Genomic DNA, 18,015 nt, shown 5'->3' on the forward strand with positions numbered 1-18,015 from the left:
CAGACGTAACACAACACCCCAACTTCACTGATCAAACTTTGGTTCATTCACAAAATTAGTTCTAGGTTCTGATCTTTTTGGAAGAGGCAATAATTTTACACCACTACCTGGCTCCCACTTTTCATCTCAAGTAGGAATAACGCCACACCTGCACCCTTTCTAATTCATTTTCTTGCTCCACCTAGGTGGTAGCAATATGTAGAGGCGGCAATTCCTTCTTTTCTCTTTTTGAATCATCAGGGCACCCACCTGCCCCCTTTTTCTCATTTGTATTTTGTGTGTAGATTCCGTGGCGCAGTATCCCCTACCATTATCCAGTTTGCATTTTGGCATGCCTATTGTCCCCAGCTGGTTAACCACTTCAGCCCCGGAAGGATTTACCCTTTTCCTGACCAGAGCACTTTTTACAATTTGGCACTGCGTCGCTTTAACTGCTAATTGCGCGGTCATGGAATGCTGTACCCAAACAAAATTTGCGTCCTTTTTTTCCCACAAATCAAGCTTTCTTTTGATGGCATTTTATCACCTCTGCGGTTTTTATTTTTTGCGCTATAAACGTAAAAAGACCGAAAATTTGGGAAAAAAATGACATTTTCAACTTTTTGTTATAAAAAAATCCAATAAGCTCAATTTTAGTCATACATTTAGGCCAAAATGTATTTGGCCACATGTCCTTGGTAAAAAAAAATGTCAATACGCGTATATTTATTGGTTTGCGCAAAAGTTATAGCGTTTACAAACTAGGGTACATTTTCTGGAATTTACACAGCTTTTAGTTTATGACTGCCTATCTCATTTCTTGAGGTGCTAAAATGGCAGGGCAGTACAAAACCCCACCAAATGACCCCATTTTGGAAAGAAGACACTCCAAGGAATTTGCTGAGAGGCATGTTAAGCCCATTGAATATTAAATTTTTTTGTCCCAAGTGATTGAATAATGATAAAAAAATAAAGTTTTTACAAAAAGTTGTCACTAAATGATATATTGCTCACACATGCCATGGTTATATGTGGAATTGCGCCCCAAAATACATTTAGCTGCTTCTCCTGAGTATGGGGATACCACATGTGTGGGACTTTTTGGGGGCCTAGCTGCATACGGGGCCCCGAAAAACCAAGCACTGCCTTCAGGATTTCTAAGAACGTAAATTTTTTTATTTCACTTCTCAGCGTACCAGCTCCTTGCCAGTACCATGTGACCGCTGTGACCAATCACAGCAGGTCACATGACAGTCGTACACAATTGATGGCTTCCTTTCATGACATCCTTTGCGTACAATTGTGTTGCTAGCTGTGATTGGTTAATTTGATCACATGGTACAGACAGGGCCAAGCACAGCCCATCTGTACAATGTAATTTAGCTTTGACCAATCACAGCTAATCACAACAAAACGGACTGGCTAATTCGGTTTTATTCAGTAAAATGCTTGCTTATAGCAATGTAATGCACTGCTATAAGCAAACATAATGTTTAAAAACATAATATTGCTCTGGTCAAAGTGTGTTAAAAAAAAAAAAAAATACTTTTTTTTTTTTTTTTTTAATTCTGGCAACAGTCAGTGTCCCTGATCAATGCCACACCATTTATATGATGACACTGTAAGAGCCCTTTTACACTGCCAGCGAGCCACGGTAGCAGTGCTTTACTGTCGTTTTAGTGGTGCCTTTTGGCTGTTAACCACCGCTATCGGCTGAAGAAAGAAAGGGTTAAATGCGTCCGAAATGCGCCGCTCCCGAAACGCTTTGCAGGCATTTCGGCAGCGGTGCCCATTTATTTCAGTGAGCAGGGGCGGTGGAGAAGCAGTATATACACCGCTCCTAAACTGCTACAAAGATGCTGCTTGCAGGACTTTTTCTAACGTCCTGCAAGTGCACGGCTCTAGTGTGAAAGCACTTGGGCTTTCACACTGGGGCTGCAGGGGAGGCGTTTTCCAGCGCTATTTTTAGAAATGTGGGAAGAGAAGATATCTGAGAGATGTGTGGCGGGTTCATATCACACCGTGTAATCGGAGTCTGCACTCAGGAGTCTGCGGCCGGCAGGATACCGTCCAGTTTTGGCACCATCTCACTACTGGGAATCCAGTATTCCAAAGTCTTTTAGACGCACTGCCGTATGGTATGTGCGTCCAACTGATCCGATAAGAGTACCCATCCTCCCATCTGAATGTTTTCTCCTACTCTGTGGTGTATTTTCTACTTCGGTTGAAGATTGAAAAGAAAGTTCCCCTATTATTTGGACACCTCATATGTGGACTTTTAGTCTTTTTTCTTGCCATCACTCCATAGTACTTTGGGGTACACTTTGTTGTTAGATATTATTTATGTATTTTTCACAATTTCTTGTATCCATGCCGCCTTTGTGATTGAGGTGTTCTGGATGCTTATATACACATCTATACATTTTTATCGATTCACTTTGATATTATTTAGTGCTACACTTATTTTTTGTATTTCATCTCAGACTTGGTTTGTTTGTGTGTTAGCAGCTTTTTGTTTACGACTGTTTGGGTTTAGCACAGTATTTTCACCCTTTTTCCAGACGTGTTAAAAAACAAAAAAAATTTAAAATGTTGTTAATTTTTTGGAAAATCAAATGGAAAAAAAAAAAGACAAAAAATGAAAACTTAAAAAACTCGCCATGCCTCTTACTAAATACTTTGGACGCTCTGCTTTCCAAAAAGGGGTCATTTGGGGGATATTTCTACAGTCCTGGCATTTTAGGGCCTCAAGAAATTAGGACAATACATCAGGATTGATCAGATATATACCATAGTTTGTGGACTTTATAACATTTCTACGGACTAAATAATATACACTGATTTGGACAATTATTTATTGGCAAAATGTTTTAACAGAAACAAAGAGAAAAACTTGCTTTTTATCAAAATTTTTCTTTTTTTAGTTTATTTTGCAATAAATAAACCTAGTGGTGATTAAGTACCACCAAAGGAAAGCTCTGTTTGTGTGAACAAAATAATAAAAAATGTAGTTTGGGTACAGTGTTGCATGACCGCTCAATTGTCATTCAAAATGCGACAGCACTGAAAGTTGAAAATTGGCCTGGGCAGGAAGGGGATAAAAGTGCCCGGTATTAAAAGTGGTTAATACAACTTTTTTTTTTTTTTTCAAACTAGAGAAAGCGTAGAAAATAGAAAAACATTATGATTTACAGTACTCTATGCACTGTACACACATAAGGGTAAAGGCTACAGCATTAGACGTGCAGCTAATTATTTACATTCTAATAAGTATTTTTAAAGCCAAAACTATTTTTTTTGTTTATTTTGGATATTAGGAATAATTCAAACTCCCGTTATTTTTTTTTTTGCTCTCTATGTAGAGACACAACAGGAAGTAAAAGGAAATCTCTCCAAAGTGATGGGAAAGAAGTCACTGAAACAGGTAAAATCACTGGATGATTTCCCTTATCCTGTTATGGTGACAGCTGTAACATTTTGGATTTCCCATCACTTTGACTCATCACCCAATGACCATGGCCACTAAGAGAAAGCGAAAATATTGCATCATGGTCACTAGATGGAGCTAACTATCATAGGAAACAAGTATGCTCCTCTGTGCCATTTAGTGGCCACAATGCAGTATTTTTGCATTTACACTTTCAAAATGCAGAGAATATAGCCTGAGAAAATTAGATTTTGCCCTATTTCCACAGAACAAATTAAAGAGGGAGTCCCGCAAAAAAAAAAAAAAAAATTAAAAGTCAGCAGCTACAAATACTGCAGCTGCTGACTTTTAAAATAAGGACACTCACCTGTCCCAGGGTCCAGCGATGTCAGCACCCGAGACTGAATCGTCCCTCGGTCCTCGGGTGCTGCCGCTGCCATTCTCTGTAAGGGAATCAGGAAGTGAAGCACTGCAGCTTCACTTCCCGGTTCCCTACTGCGCATGCGCGAGTCGTGCTGCGCTTCCTAACTGGTCCCCGCTGTCTCTGGGACCCGTGTGTGTCCCAGCAGACAGTGCGGTGGGGACGGGAAGAGGCATAGACTCCCATGGGAGTCTATGCCAGAAGTGGGTGCAAATACCTGTCTTAGACAGGTATCTGCACCCCCCTCTCCCCTGAAATGTGCCAAATGTGACACCGGAGGGGGGGAGGGTTCCGAAAAGCGGAGGTTCAATTTTTGTGTGAACCTTCGCTTTAACCTGTAGTTTGGACAGATGAACATCTATGGAATTTTTTTAATAAAATTCCATGGCTCACATGGAATTTGAAGAACATTATGGGTATTTTATAGAGAAAGCAAAACGGAAGCGGTTTACTTTTGGACTTTCTCGTTTTGACTGAAACATGTTTGTTCTGTGTGTAACAAAACAGACAACGGCAGGATGAATCACTGCTCCTGGCTCATTCACTGATGTGTGTAAAGCTTGAAATACTGAGCCCTGTAAAACATATTTTCTTTTTTTTTAGCAAAGCAAATAGGCATATAAATGGGAAGGGATGCTAAAAAACTGTTGGCTGTGGGAAGACTTCAGATCCCCACTCCTGCTGATAGAACTAAGAAATCCTTTTTTTGTGTTTTCAGAAAGATCTACAGAAGAAATAGCTACAACTTTTAAAGGAGGATTTGTTTCATCTCAGCGTACCACTCAATGCCAGTCACTTCACTGGGTACATGTGAGGGTTTACAACCACTTTAATATATATTCCTCCTTTGCCTTACTGCTGTATCTCTGATTGTGCTGCTGTAAGCGTTGCACAACCCCTCCCTGCAAAAGCCATGTCTTTAGAATCCTCTCTGTAGTCTCTGAGACTACAGAGGAGACCTCAAGATGCTCCCAACATGGTTGAATTGCAAACAGCATTTGAACATGCCTGGTCATGTCTATGCCGTCCAGTCAAGCCTACCTCTCTTGGCCTGCTGTATATCTCTATGCATGAAAACTTCCAGACAATATAAAGGCAGCTTCTAATACAGTTCATGTTTACCTGTTGCTGGTGTCACAGCTGTCTGGCAAAACCACAGTCAGTGGAAATGGAAGTGACACAAATCACTTAGGCTGGGTTCTTACTTATGCAAATTGGATGTGGGTTTCCTCGCATCCAATTCGCATAGCAGGAGAATGTGCCTGGCTCTCCATGGAGCCGGTTCACATATCTCAGCAGCAGATCTGGAGCGTTTTGCAGAAAAAACGAGTGCATCTTTTGGTCCATTTCAAGTCCAAATTCAGCCCAAAATTTGAGCTGAAATCGGACCTGAAACAGTGAACCAGCACGCACCGGACCCCCTGCTGTGAGACGGATGCAGGGGTGGCGTGAACCGAGCCTCAAAGGTAGTCCCGGATAATAGCAAAAGCCAACAAAGCTTGTAATTCTTCTGCCCCGTACACATGGTCGGACATTCCGACAACAAAATCCATGGATTTTTACCGACGGATGTTGGCTCAAACTTGTCTTGCATACACATGGTCACACAAAGTTGTCGGAAAATCCGATCGTCCTGAACGTGGTGACGTAAAACACATACATCGGGACTATAAATGGGGCAGTAGCCAATAGCTTTCGTCTCTTAATTTATTCTGAGCATGCGTGGCACTGTGTGTAAACACGATCGGAATTTCCGACAACGGATTTTGTTTTTGGAAAATTTGATAGCAAGCTCTCAAACTTTGTGTGTCGGGAATTCCTATGGAAAATGTGTGATGGAGCCCACACACGGTCGGAATTTCCGACAACAAGGTCCTATCACACATTTTCCATCGGAAAATCCTATTGTGTGTACAGGGCATTCCTTGTTCTATCAGAAATATGTCCTGGTAGCAGGATCTGAATAATGGGGCAGTCTGAGCAAAATGGACCTGAAAGAGTATTCTTGAGCCACTATAGTAGTGGAAGGTCTTTAGTTTTTATTTAATATTAGAGACTATGGTTGTAAAACTGACAAGGTAATTCTTGCAAAGCCAACACTTCAGACTGCAGGCAAGAAACTTGGCAAGCCCATTACTGTGACTGTTCAGCCACCGAGAGAGATTTTTACTCTCTGACAGCAGAAGGAAAGCATTTCAAAGTCATAAACAGTGTTCCTAGTCTTTGAATATCTTCTGGAAAATATATTGAGTATATGTCATCCGAAGTGATTCCAAACTCTACATAATTTCTCTAGATATTTCTTACAAAATAAGTTAGCACACATAAAATCCATACAGGCAAAGAAAAGGTCTTAATGTCCCAGGAGACACGTTTTCAGTTGCTTGGTTGACATGAAATAATAAAGATGCTGTCAGACTTTTAACTATAACAGTGTGTCCCTCTATTGTAGGATCAAATGTAGATAAGAGGGAATTCAGACCTGTTGGTTGTTCTTCAATTTCAAAACACAAAATGATCACCTGCACATTATGACTTTTTAGAAAAAACACTTCTAAACTATCCCTATACATTGTAATTTTTACCTTACCACACAAGCATGCTGTTTGCATGAACATGTACACTAAATACTAAAAGTAAACCTAAATGTAGTTGAATAAAATCCCAAACCTAACTCCCACACTGTGCTAGGTACCTTTGCCTATGCTTATCTTGCCTACTTTAGCTCTAGCATTAGTGCCTACTGTTTCCCCCTGCAAAGTCACCTGCAACCGGTGACAATCACATATTTTTATGACATACCCCATGCCACCATATGTCCATGTAACACACTTTGGGCCTGGGGATTGGCTGCTCATCCCTTGAGCTGTGCACTGTCACGTGCCAAATAATTCCCCATAACCCAAAGTATCAGGATGCCAGGGTACGTATAGACAGAGGGTACTTAGCACAAACAGGGGTGGTGGGATTGAGATTTTAATAAAGTGCCAGTTTTGTGTTATACTTTTCATAGCATGATTTAAGGTAACCATACAAAGAGAATACCCTGCCCCTACCCTATAATTGGACAGTGAAGGTGCAACTTATCAGCTCATGTGCAAGCAGCACACTGAATTGGTCCTTGGTGTTGCTGCTCAATTTCCCAATCTGAGCTTTACTCTACAGGGAATTTTAGGACCCTGATATCAGATAGTTACACTAGTTTCATTAAAAATAAAATAAAATAGCTCAGGCAATTAGGTTATTGCCTAATGGTAAAACATGTGGACCATATGGTCTGTGTGTGAATTTTATAAGCCTCTAGAGCCCTATGTCACTCCCCTTTTAAAATAATTACTTAATGTTATTCTCACAGCCTCATGTCCCACTTTAAAAGAAGGCTTTGATACCTAAACCTAACAAAAACTCAAAACTACCTGCCACCTATTGTTCCATTGTGCTAATAAATGCTAACTACAAATTTTTGGCAAAGACAATGTCAAATCGCCTACACCTCTTCTTATGTCACATCAATCTGTCTTTGTTAGGAATAAACACATTTTAACTGGGATATAAACAGCCATAGCTGCCACATACTTACCCCTACCCAAACCATATGCTTTTGAGCCATAAGGCCAAAAAGTCTTTTGATAAAATGTTGTGACCTTACATACATGAAATACTGGCAATGAGACTTTTACATTAGTTTTCTCTACACTTCACCCTCTATCTCACTCATTGTTAATAATCAACTTTGAAAAAAAAAATTACTGATGCATATATAGTGCTGTACACAGAGCTATACATGGCTGTGTTGTGCTACATTACAGTGAATTGCAGTGTGGTGGGCTTCAGAGCAAGGTTAGCAAAGCAAGTGTACCCTACCTAGTCACTGTGCTGTCTTGTGCCACATTACTGTGAATAATTTGGGGTTTTAGGATTGTAGTTTGGTGTTTTAGGTATAATTTGTGGGGAGGTATACTGTATTGTTCATATATAATTTTTCTAGGGTCTTTTAACTTGTTGCTGACCAAGGCAAAGTTGCTATGTGTTAACACCTTATTACTGCATATAAATACAATTTTGTGCACCAAATCATCACACTGTAAAGTGCTCCAAAACACCACATCCTTAATCCCCTATTGCCAATACTGCTAATAAAGTTAGTCAACCCCCTGTATTAGAAATAAGAAAGGGGTTTTTGGGACTTTGAGTGAGGCACAAGACACGTGGTAGGAGAAATTGTAAAATTGTTTAATTAGCATATAAACAAAGCATTGAACATGATTATTTTTATCTATATACACAAGGCGATGGCATACAAAAAAAAGAAGAGTTCATGTATGTACATGCACGCATCTAAAATTATAGTATCCCATGGAAGTAACTCGTAAAAAGCCAATGCTTATTGAGTAATGAATACAAATGGGTTATGGGATGCAAATAAATCACAGTTGAGGTCAAGCTATGTGTTGGAAACATGATGACATTGATAGGCTCAACGCAATTCATGGCCAGTCGCCACTCATCAGGAGCAAACGCCTGTATTAATCATGTCTGGGAGGCCTAAAAGGAGAGGCAGAGGTTCTTCAGATGCAGCCAGAAGGGGGTAAGCAGGTTCTGCATCTGCAGAGTAAGGGGATGGTTGTGTTGCACCTTTGAGAAATAGGGCATGCGTGTCGTCCTATCTGGTATTAGGCATGCTATACATTCCGAGCAAGCAGAGGAGTGGATAATCGAAACCTTCCTCATTCACCTCCCAGATGCTAAGCAGAACATCTTTATCAGGATCTGAAAATGTGCTCTATTCTTCCCCCTGCTCTAGAGCTAATTCTGTCATTGCTCCAAAAACTGTGACAGTTGAATTGGCTGAATTATTGCAGCAAACTATCAATACCTTGCTGCTGGAGGATGCTCATGTAATTAATTGTATGTGTATTTTTGAGGAAAATATCATCAAGATCATAGAGGGAGGGGACAACAATCAGGTAGAAGGTGTCAGGATGTAGCTTGAGAGTTTGCGAAGGCAGAATACAATATCAGTGAGACAGGATGTTATCCAGGGGCAGGGACAGCTTGCAGGTGAGTGCAAGGAGCACCTGTCTTATTCCACTGATTGATACTGCTCCTATTTACAAATACAGGCCACTGCTATCTGCTCTGCAGAGCTCAGCAATCTGGGCCTTTATAAACATCTGCTGCCAGCATAGTGGTTTGCAACCTTTGCCTGCAGCATATTAGGTCTGTTAAATATAGCAGTCATTTGGGTACCATATGCATAAGGAGACATAGACTATTCACCACCACAATGCTCAGTGGGAGCAGCACATCAATGATACCTTTAGGCAGAAAAAGGCCCAGACTGCTCAACCTCCTCCTTGCTACTTCCTTTCCACCTCTCCCTCCTCTCAATAGAATCTACATATGCATCCCCTGCAATGTCTGTGGCCTCATACAGTAGCGATGGAAGCCTGACAAGGCATTTGAGAGACCTACATTATGGCACCTCAAGTGGGAAAGTGGGTCAGAATCAGGCCAAAAGTAGGCTTCAACCTTGCTGTAAGTCTTGTAACCCAACTCCACTATCTCCAGGAGCATTCTTAATCAGACACATGCCACTCCCATAGTTGCTGGAGCAAAAGGAAAAATATTTACCCAAACATCCCGATGCCCAGTATCTCCATGGCAGCTTGGCAACACTGTTGGCTTTACAGTTGTTCCTGTTCCAGCTGGTGGAGTTTGCTCCTTTCTGCCACTTTAAGGCCCAGAAGGCCATCCTTGCCTTTCCTTCCACCTGCATGTGGAAGATAATGTCTCTGTGTCTCTTGACCACACAGTCACTAGCAGGGTCTACATGACCACAGACATGTGGTCCAGCAAGCATGGGCAGGTGGACAGGAATGTTACGTCTCTTTTACAGCACATATGAGTACATTTCCTAAGAGAAGGGAAGAATGCAGGAAAGGGCACACCATTGGAGATGGTGGCGCAGCCAGGAGTCCAGCTACTTGATTATGGTGACAGCTCAGTTACCTCCTACGCCCCCTTCCTCTTTGGCCTCATCAGGTGACCCATTAGAACCACCAGTCTCCCCAAGTCTATGCAATGCCCCAATCAAAATTTTGCCATGCTGTTTTTCAGCTTGTATGCTAGAGGGACAGGAGCCACACCAGGGCAGAGATTCTGTAAGCTTTTCAAGGGCAGGCTGAGAGGGAGCTGACCCCAAACCATCTTGTGCCAAGAGAGGTATGTGTTTAGGCAAGTGAGGCCTAGAAGAAATGTTTTAAAATACTGCCCATGCAGTCTGCACCATACTCCTTCGATCTGTTTCTGAAATATCTACAACATTGTAAACTTTTAAATTGTTTCTGTCCTCCAAAGCTAAATGAGTATGTGAACTAAAAAATAGAAAAAAACTTGCACTTGGTTCAAGCCCCACCAAGACTGCTGCACCAAACCAATCCTGAATACCAGACTAAATTAAAGTGTTTAAAGAAAAAGAGTACATGTTTCTCCATAACTGGCATCCTCTGCCTCTCATGAGAGCCTCCATTCCCATAGGACGCATGTTACGGAGATATGCATCAGGTGGAGCGGGATCTGTGACATCATCACGCACTGGCAGGTGCACAATATTCTTTCCTTTTTTGGTATAAAAACTACACTTTATTCCATATATTTGGCCTGAACCTGAAAAAAAAAACTTGCCTACGAGTTGTTGTCGGTCATGTCCCAACATCATTTGGCACAGGCTTGTTTGGTTTCTTCTGCCTTGTTTGTCATCCCATCTACAAACATACGATTCATTTGTAGATCCAAGCCTCCGAGCCGCTGTCAGTCGTCCGATATCATAGGCTTCACTGGTTATAGGATTCACTGTCCATGAGGTTGCCGTCTCATCCATTTGGAGATGAGCATGTATTGTTTGCACAGGTTCTGTGGCTGATTGAGGTGGTAATTAGACCCACCTGGCGCCTTGTCTGCACCTTGATTAACCTAGGGGGTTGGGTGGTTGGTTTGTGTTCTGTTTCAGAGCTAGTGGTGGCATACACTCCACAACCAATTCGTATCAGATTCATTTAATAATACTTACTACTGATTCGTATCAGATTTTTTTCATACATTTATAACCAATTCGTATTGGAGTCATCTCTCTTTACAAACCGATTCGTATCAGATATCATTGCATACTTTTGAACCATTGTCTATCATGTTCCCCATTCATAAAACTATTGTTACCGCATGTCATAAGTTCCTTGCCTTATCCCCACTGCGTCATTTAACTTATCAAGTTATCATTTGCAAGTATTCGTACCTAGTCGGTTTCTCAAAAATCACTACCACCCATTCGTAAAATATTCTACACCCCATTTGAGTCCAGTCGCACCGTCGTAACGTAATGACTCGTGTCAGCCCACTATTCAGGCCGATTCATATCAAGTCGTGTCAGCGGCATGAACGATTCAAATCCACGCCACTCACTCACACTTCAGCCAGTTCCGAATCTAGTTGCACCGGTGAAAAAACGACCCAAATCCTTGGCTCTACACACCACACCATTTACTCACTCTTCAGCCCAATCCGAATCTAGACGCATCGGCATGACATCGCAGCTGCACAATGAATCGGATCTGTGGCTCTACACACCACACCATTTACTACCTCTTCAGCCCGATCCGAATCTAGCCGCATTGGCGTGACATCACAGCGGCACAACGATTCGGATCCTCGGCTCTACATACCACACCATTTTCTCACTCTTCAGCCCGATCCAAATCTAGTCACATCGGCGTGACATCGCGGCGGAACGATTCGGATCCTCGGCTTTGCATTACTCAAATCAGGAGCATGACATACACATCTTACTCCATCTATTCGTACATTTGGTGCGGTCAGTTATTCCTACATACTCAAATTCTGCTATCTTTGTTTTTGCCTTCCTGATAAGGCTGCTTACTTGCAATCGTTGCAAGCACTTCTGCAAGTGGCTCTCAAATCGGCCACTCATCGCCTCCAGTGGCAAATCAGCCATTCACCTATTCTCTGTCATTTCCCCTTTAGGTCAGTAGAGCTCAAGTTGGTCCATCCTGCATCAGGTTTGGACGGTATTCCCTCAAAAAAAAAAAAAAGAACAAAAAAAACACATACTGACGATAGGGCTCGTACCTTCACCAGGGGGCCAGCTATGCCCCAAACAGCTCTTTGCAACCCCTTTTTAAATTAGACTCCTATGTCACCTTACTACAGGTTCCCGGTCGACCCAGTTCTCGACCCCAACCAGGACTTCGCAAGCTAGGGCATCGACTCTGGTGTGTAGTACAAGGGATCTTCCCTTGCAATATTTCCTTAAACACCTTTTCACAAAATGTTTTACTTCACATACATGATTCGAGTTGCTCATTAGACGTTAGTAACTGTGAACATATTTCTGGGCACTACACTCTGTTTTCGAAGTGAGATCCTTCACCACTCAGACAAGATCGCTCAACATCAAGCTTGCCGCTATACGGCGGGTAAAATAAGTATTGGAAACGTCACCATTTTTCTAGGTAGATATATTTCTAAAGCTGCCATTGACATGAAATTTTCACCACATGTCGGTAACTCAGTAACAACCCATGCAATCCATACATACAAAGAGATCAAGACAAATAAGTTCAGAAATGAAGTTATGTGTAATAAAATGGAATGACACAGGGAAAAAGTATTGAACACGCTAACTGAAATGAATTCAACACTTCATACAAAATCCTTTGTACAGTAATGACAGCTTCAATACGCCTCCTGTGTGGAGAAACTAGTCACATCCATTGTTCAGGGGTGAGTTTGGTCCATTCGTCCACACAGTCTTCAAATTTTGAAGGTTCTGTGGGCCTCTTCTATGAACTCTGATCTTTAGTTCTTTCCATAGATTTTCTAGTGGATTCAAGTCAGATGATTGGCTGGGCCATTCTAGCAGCTTTATTTTCTTTCTTTGAAACCAATTGAGTTTCCTTGGCTTTTTTTTTGGGATCATTGTCTTGCTGGTTTCATCTTCATCATACTGGTAGGTGGCAGCAGATTTTTATCAAGAATGTCTTGGTACATTTTTCCATTCATCCTTCCTTCAATGATATGAAGTTTGCCAGTACAATATGCTGAAAATAGCCCCACACCATGGTCTTCCCACCTATAAACGTCCCACTGTTGGTATGGGGGTGTTTTTGGGGTGACGTGCAGTGCCATTAGACTTCCAAACATGCTGTGTATTATGGCATCTAAATGTTCAATTTTGGTCTTGTCTGACCAGACTATATTCTCCCAGTATTTCACAGGCTTGTCTAAATGTTGTGCAGCAGACTTCAAAAAAGCTTCAACATGCTTTTTCTTCAGCAATGGAGTCTTGCCTGGTGAGCATAAACAGACAAACAAAGGAAGCACCACCTGAGTGTAGTATTGAAATGCAACATTTTACTCATAGGATTAAAAGCACTCGCAAGACAAAAAGAGAGGCCTTTCGAAAGAGGCGAGTGCTCCGAGCACATAGCCTTGCCCATCACAATGAACTTTGTGTGTATCCCGGCTTACTCCCCACCCTCGTTGATGTCACATCTGCCCTGCGGTCCACGGTGGCTCTTCCAACTTCTCAAGATTCTATCCAGCCCTGTCTACAGCAGCAGCAGTCACCGTGTCCCTGATGTGAGCGCGATGTCCATAGGATGGTTCGGAGCACCCCCCTCCATGCATCAGATGAGCTTTTAATACTTTTTGTCCTGTGAGTGTTTTTAATCCTATGAGTAAAATTGTATATTTTAATACTACACTCAGGTGGTGTTTTCTTTGTCCATTGGCTTATCTCTGAGGACGGCTGCCACCATTAGCCATTGATTGAACTCTGGGACTTGTTGTACCTGAGAATACATCATCGTATCTTATCTGATTTTAACTAATTTATTTATGTTGCCCATGGTTACATGTTATTATCCATAGGGCTGTAGTATTTATGATATTCTGGGTTTGGCGCCAGTTACCCGCACTTTCTGTTTTTGCCTGGGGAGCATGCATGGCGGTTGACTGCATTTCTTATTGTTTTCTATGAAACAATTGTACCTGCTAATTCCAGGTCTTTCTGAAGCTCTCCACAAGTGGTCCTTGGTCCTATAGCTTATTACACATAACTTAATTTCTGATTTGTTTTGGTGTCTTTGTATGTATGGATTGCATGGGTTGTTACTGACATGTGGTGAAAATTTCATGTCAATAGCACCTTTAGAAATATATTTACCTAGAAAAATGGTGGCGTGTTATTTTACCGGCTGTATAATGAGTTAGTGAGAAGAAAAAAGTGTCAGAATGCTTTTTATTTCAACAAACTGTCCTATTCTATTATTGCAGCCACAAATCACTGAACTTTATAACCTAGATAACTATATCTTTCTCCTCTTAACTACTGTTAGTGAACTGTTATCTACAACACAGCCTATGGTGCCAGACCTCCTTTACCTTTTAGGTCTCTTGCACATCATGTCTTTTACTGATCTGGATTAGGGATGAGCTTCATGTTCGAGTCAAACGCATGTTCGATTCGAACATCGTGTGTTCGGTCGTTCGCCGAATTACGAACGTTATGGGCCATTCGCGCCAAATTTGATTGGCGCGTCACGCCCCATAATTCACTGTGGCATCGCAGTGCATTGCTGGCTGATGATTGGCCAAGCATGCACTATGACCTGCTTGCTTGGCCAATCACAGCCCGTGTGTACAGAGAGCCGTAATTGGCAAAGGCCAGGGAGGCTTTGGCCAATTATGGCTCAGGGGGTTCAGTACACGCCCTACACTATATAAGGCTGCCTGCACGTTGGCCCTGTGTAGTGTGTTGCGGTGGAGAGAGATAGATAGACAGAGAGACAGAGTCATTTGATTTAAGTTAGATAGAGTAAGCAGATCGAGTCAGTTAGCTGCACTTGCAGTGTATTGTGTATATATATGCATCCCAGGTATATACCGTATTTATCGGCATATAACACGCACTTTTTTCCCCTTAAAATCAGGGGAAAGTCGCAGGTGCGTGTTATACGCCGATACCCTGCGATCCTGAGCTGTCAAAATTTCAAAATCGGCGACCGCGATTTGAAAATGGCGCCGCCGGCGCCGAAATACACAGAGCCGGTCCTCGGCTCTTTCCGGCGGCTCTCGTTTACTTTTGGCTCCACTCGTAGTCCCGAGCGGAGCTATCCGAACCTACTCGGATAGCTCCGCTCGGGACTACGAGTGGAGCCGAAAGTAAACGAGAGCCGCCGGAAAGAGCCGAGGCCCGGCTCTGTGTATTTCGGCGCCGGCGGCGCCATTTTCAAATCGCGGTCGGCGATTTTGAAGCACAGGGAGCAGGGACCGTTGATCGAAGGCTGCACTGGGGCAAGGCTGCACTGGGGAAGGCTGCACTGACAAGGCTGCACTGGGGAAGGCTGCACTGACAAGGCTGCACTGGGGAAGGCTGCACTGGGGAAGGCTGCACTGACAAGGCTGCACTGACAAGGCTGCACTGACATGGCTGCACTGACATGGCTGCACTGACAAGGCTGCACTGCGGAAGGCTGCACTGACAAGGCTGCACTGACATGGCTGCACTGGGGCAAGGCTGCACTGAGAAGGCTGCAATGATGAGCATTTAAATGTAAGTTTTTTTCCCTTCAACTTCCCTCCTAAAAGTTTTTTTTCCTTAAAATTCCCTCCTAAATTGGGGTGCGTGTTATACGCCGGTGCGTGTTATACGCCGATAAATACGGTATATATATATATATATATATATATATATATATATATATATATATATACACACTGTATTCAGTTTAGCTACATCCTGTTCTTCTCTTACTAATATACTGACAGGCAGCAGGTGTTTTTACATTATTTCCAGTTACTGTACTGTGTACCCTGCACAGTTGCACCTACAGTATAGCTACCTGAAGCCAGGAGCTTCTGTAGGCTCTTGACGTATTTCCAGTTACTGTACTGTGTACCCTGCACAGTTGCACCTACAGTATAGCTACCTGAATCCAGGTGCTTGTGTAGGCTCTTGACGTATTTCCAGTTATTGTACTGTGTACCCTGGACAGTTGCACCTACAGTATAGCTACCTGAAGCCAGGTGCTTGTGTAGGCTCTTGACGTATTTCCAGTTACTGTACTGTGTACCCTGCACAGTGGCACCTACAGTATAGCTACCTGAAGCCAGGTGCTTGTGTAGGCTCTTGACGTATTACCAGTTACTGTACTGTGTACCCTGCACAGTTGCACCTACAGTATAGCTACCTGAAGCCAGGTGCTTGTGTAGGCTCTTGACGTATTTCCAGTTACTGTACTGTGTACCCTGCACAGTGGCACCTATAGTATAGCTACCTGAAGCCAGGTGCTTGTGTAGGCTCTTGAGATATTTCCAGTTACTGTACTGTGTACCCTGCACAGTTGCACCTACAGTATAACTACCTGAAGACAGGTGATTGTGTAAGCTCTTGACGTATTTCCAGTTACTGTACTGTGTACCCTGCACAGTTGCACCTACAGAATAACTACCTGAAGCCAGGTGCTTGTGTAGGCTCTTGACGTATTACCAGTTACTGTACTGTGTACCCTGCACAGTTGCACCTACAGTATAACTACCTGAAGCCAGGTGCTTGTGTAGGCCCTTGACGTATTTCCAGTTACTGTACTGTGTACCCTGCACTGTTGCACCTACAGTATAGCTACCTGAAGCCAGGTGCTTGTGTAGGCTCTTGACGTATTTCCAGTTACTGTACTGTGTACCCTGCACAGTTGCACCTACAGTATAACTACCTGAAGACAGGTGATTGTGTAGGCTCTTGACGTATTTCCAGTTACTGTACTGTGTACCCTGCACAGTTGCACCTACAGAATAACTACCTGAAGCCAGGTGCTTGTGTAGGCTCTTGACGTATTTCCAGTTACTGTACTGTGTACCCTACACAGTTGCACCTACAGTATAACTACCTGAAGCCAGGTGCTTGTGTAGGCCCTTGACGTATTTCCAGTTACTGTACTGTGTACCCTGCACAGTTGCACCTACAATATAACTATCTGAAGTCAGGTGCTTGTGTAGGCTCTTGACGTATTTCCAGTTACTGTACTGTGTACCCTGCACAGTTGCACTTACAGTATAGCTACCTGAAGCCAGGTGCTTGTGTAGGCTCTTGACGTATTTCCAGTTACTGTACTGTGTACCCTGCACAGTTGCACCTACAATATAACTACCTGAAGCCAGGTGCTTGTGTAGGCTCTTGACGTATTTCCAGTTACTGTACTGTGTACCCTGCACAGTGGCACCTATAGTATAGCTACCTGAAGCCAGGTGCTTGTGTAGGCTCTTGAGATATTTCCAGTTACTGTACTGTGTACCCTGCACAGTTGCACCTACAGTATAACTACCTGAAGACAGGTGATTGTGTAAGCTCTTGACGTATTTCCAGTTACTGTACTGTGTACCCTGCACAGTTGCACCTACAGAATAACTACCTGAAGCCAGGTGCTTGTGTAGGCTCTTGACGTATTACCAGTTACTGTACTGTGTACCCTGCACAGTTGCACCTACAGTATAACTACCTGAAGCCAGGTGCTTGTGTAGGCCCTTGACGTATTTCCAGTTACTGTACTGTGTACCCTGCACTGTTGCACCTACAGTATAGCTACCTGAAGCCAGGTGCTTGTGTAGGCTCTTGACGTATTTCCAGTTACTGTACTGTGTACCCTGCACAGTTGCACCTACAGTATAACTACCTGAAGACAGGCGATTGTGTAGGCTCTTGACGTATTTCCAGTTACTGTACTGTGTACCCTGCACAGTTGCACCTACAGAATAACTACCTGAAGCCAGGTGCTTGTGTAGGCTCTTGACGTATTTCCAGTTACTGTACTGTGTACCCTGCACAGTTGCACCTACAATATAACTACCTGAAGCCAGGAGCTTGTGTAGGCTCTTGACGTATTTCAAGTTACTGTACTGTGTACCCTGCACAGTTGCACCTACAGTATAACTACCTGAAGCCAGGTGCTTGTGTAGGCTCTTGACGTATTTCCAGTTACTTTACTGTGTACCCTGCACAGTTGCACCTACAGTATAACTACCTGAAGCCAGGTGCTTGTGTAGGCTCTTGACGTATTTCCAGTTACTGTACTGTGTACCCTGCACAGTTGCACCTACAGTATAGCTACCTGAA

Source organism: Aquarana catesbeiana, linkage group LG03 (genome assembly GCF_042186555.1).
Source record: "Aquarana catesbeiana isolate 2022-GZ linkage group LG03, ASM4218655v1, whole genome shotgun sequence".
Lineage (NCBI taxonomy): Eukaryota > Metazoa > Chordata > Amphibia > Anura > Ranidae > Aquarana > Aquarana catesbeiana.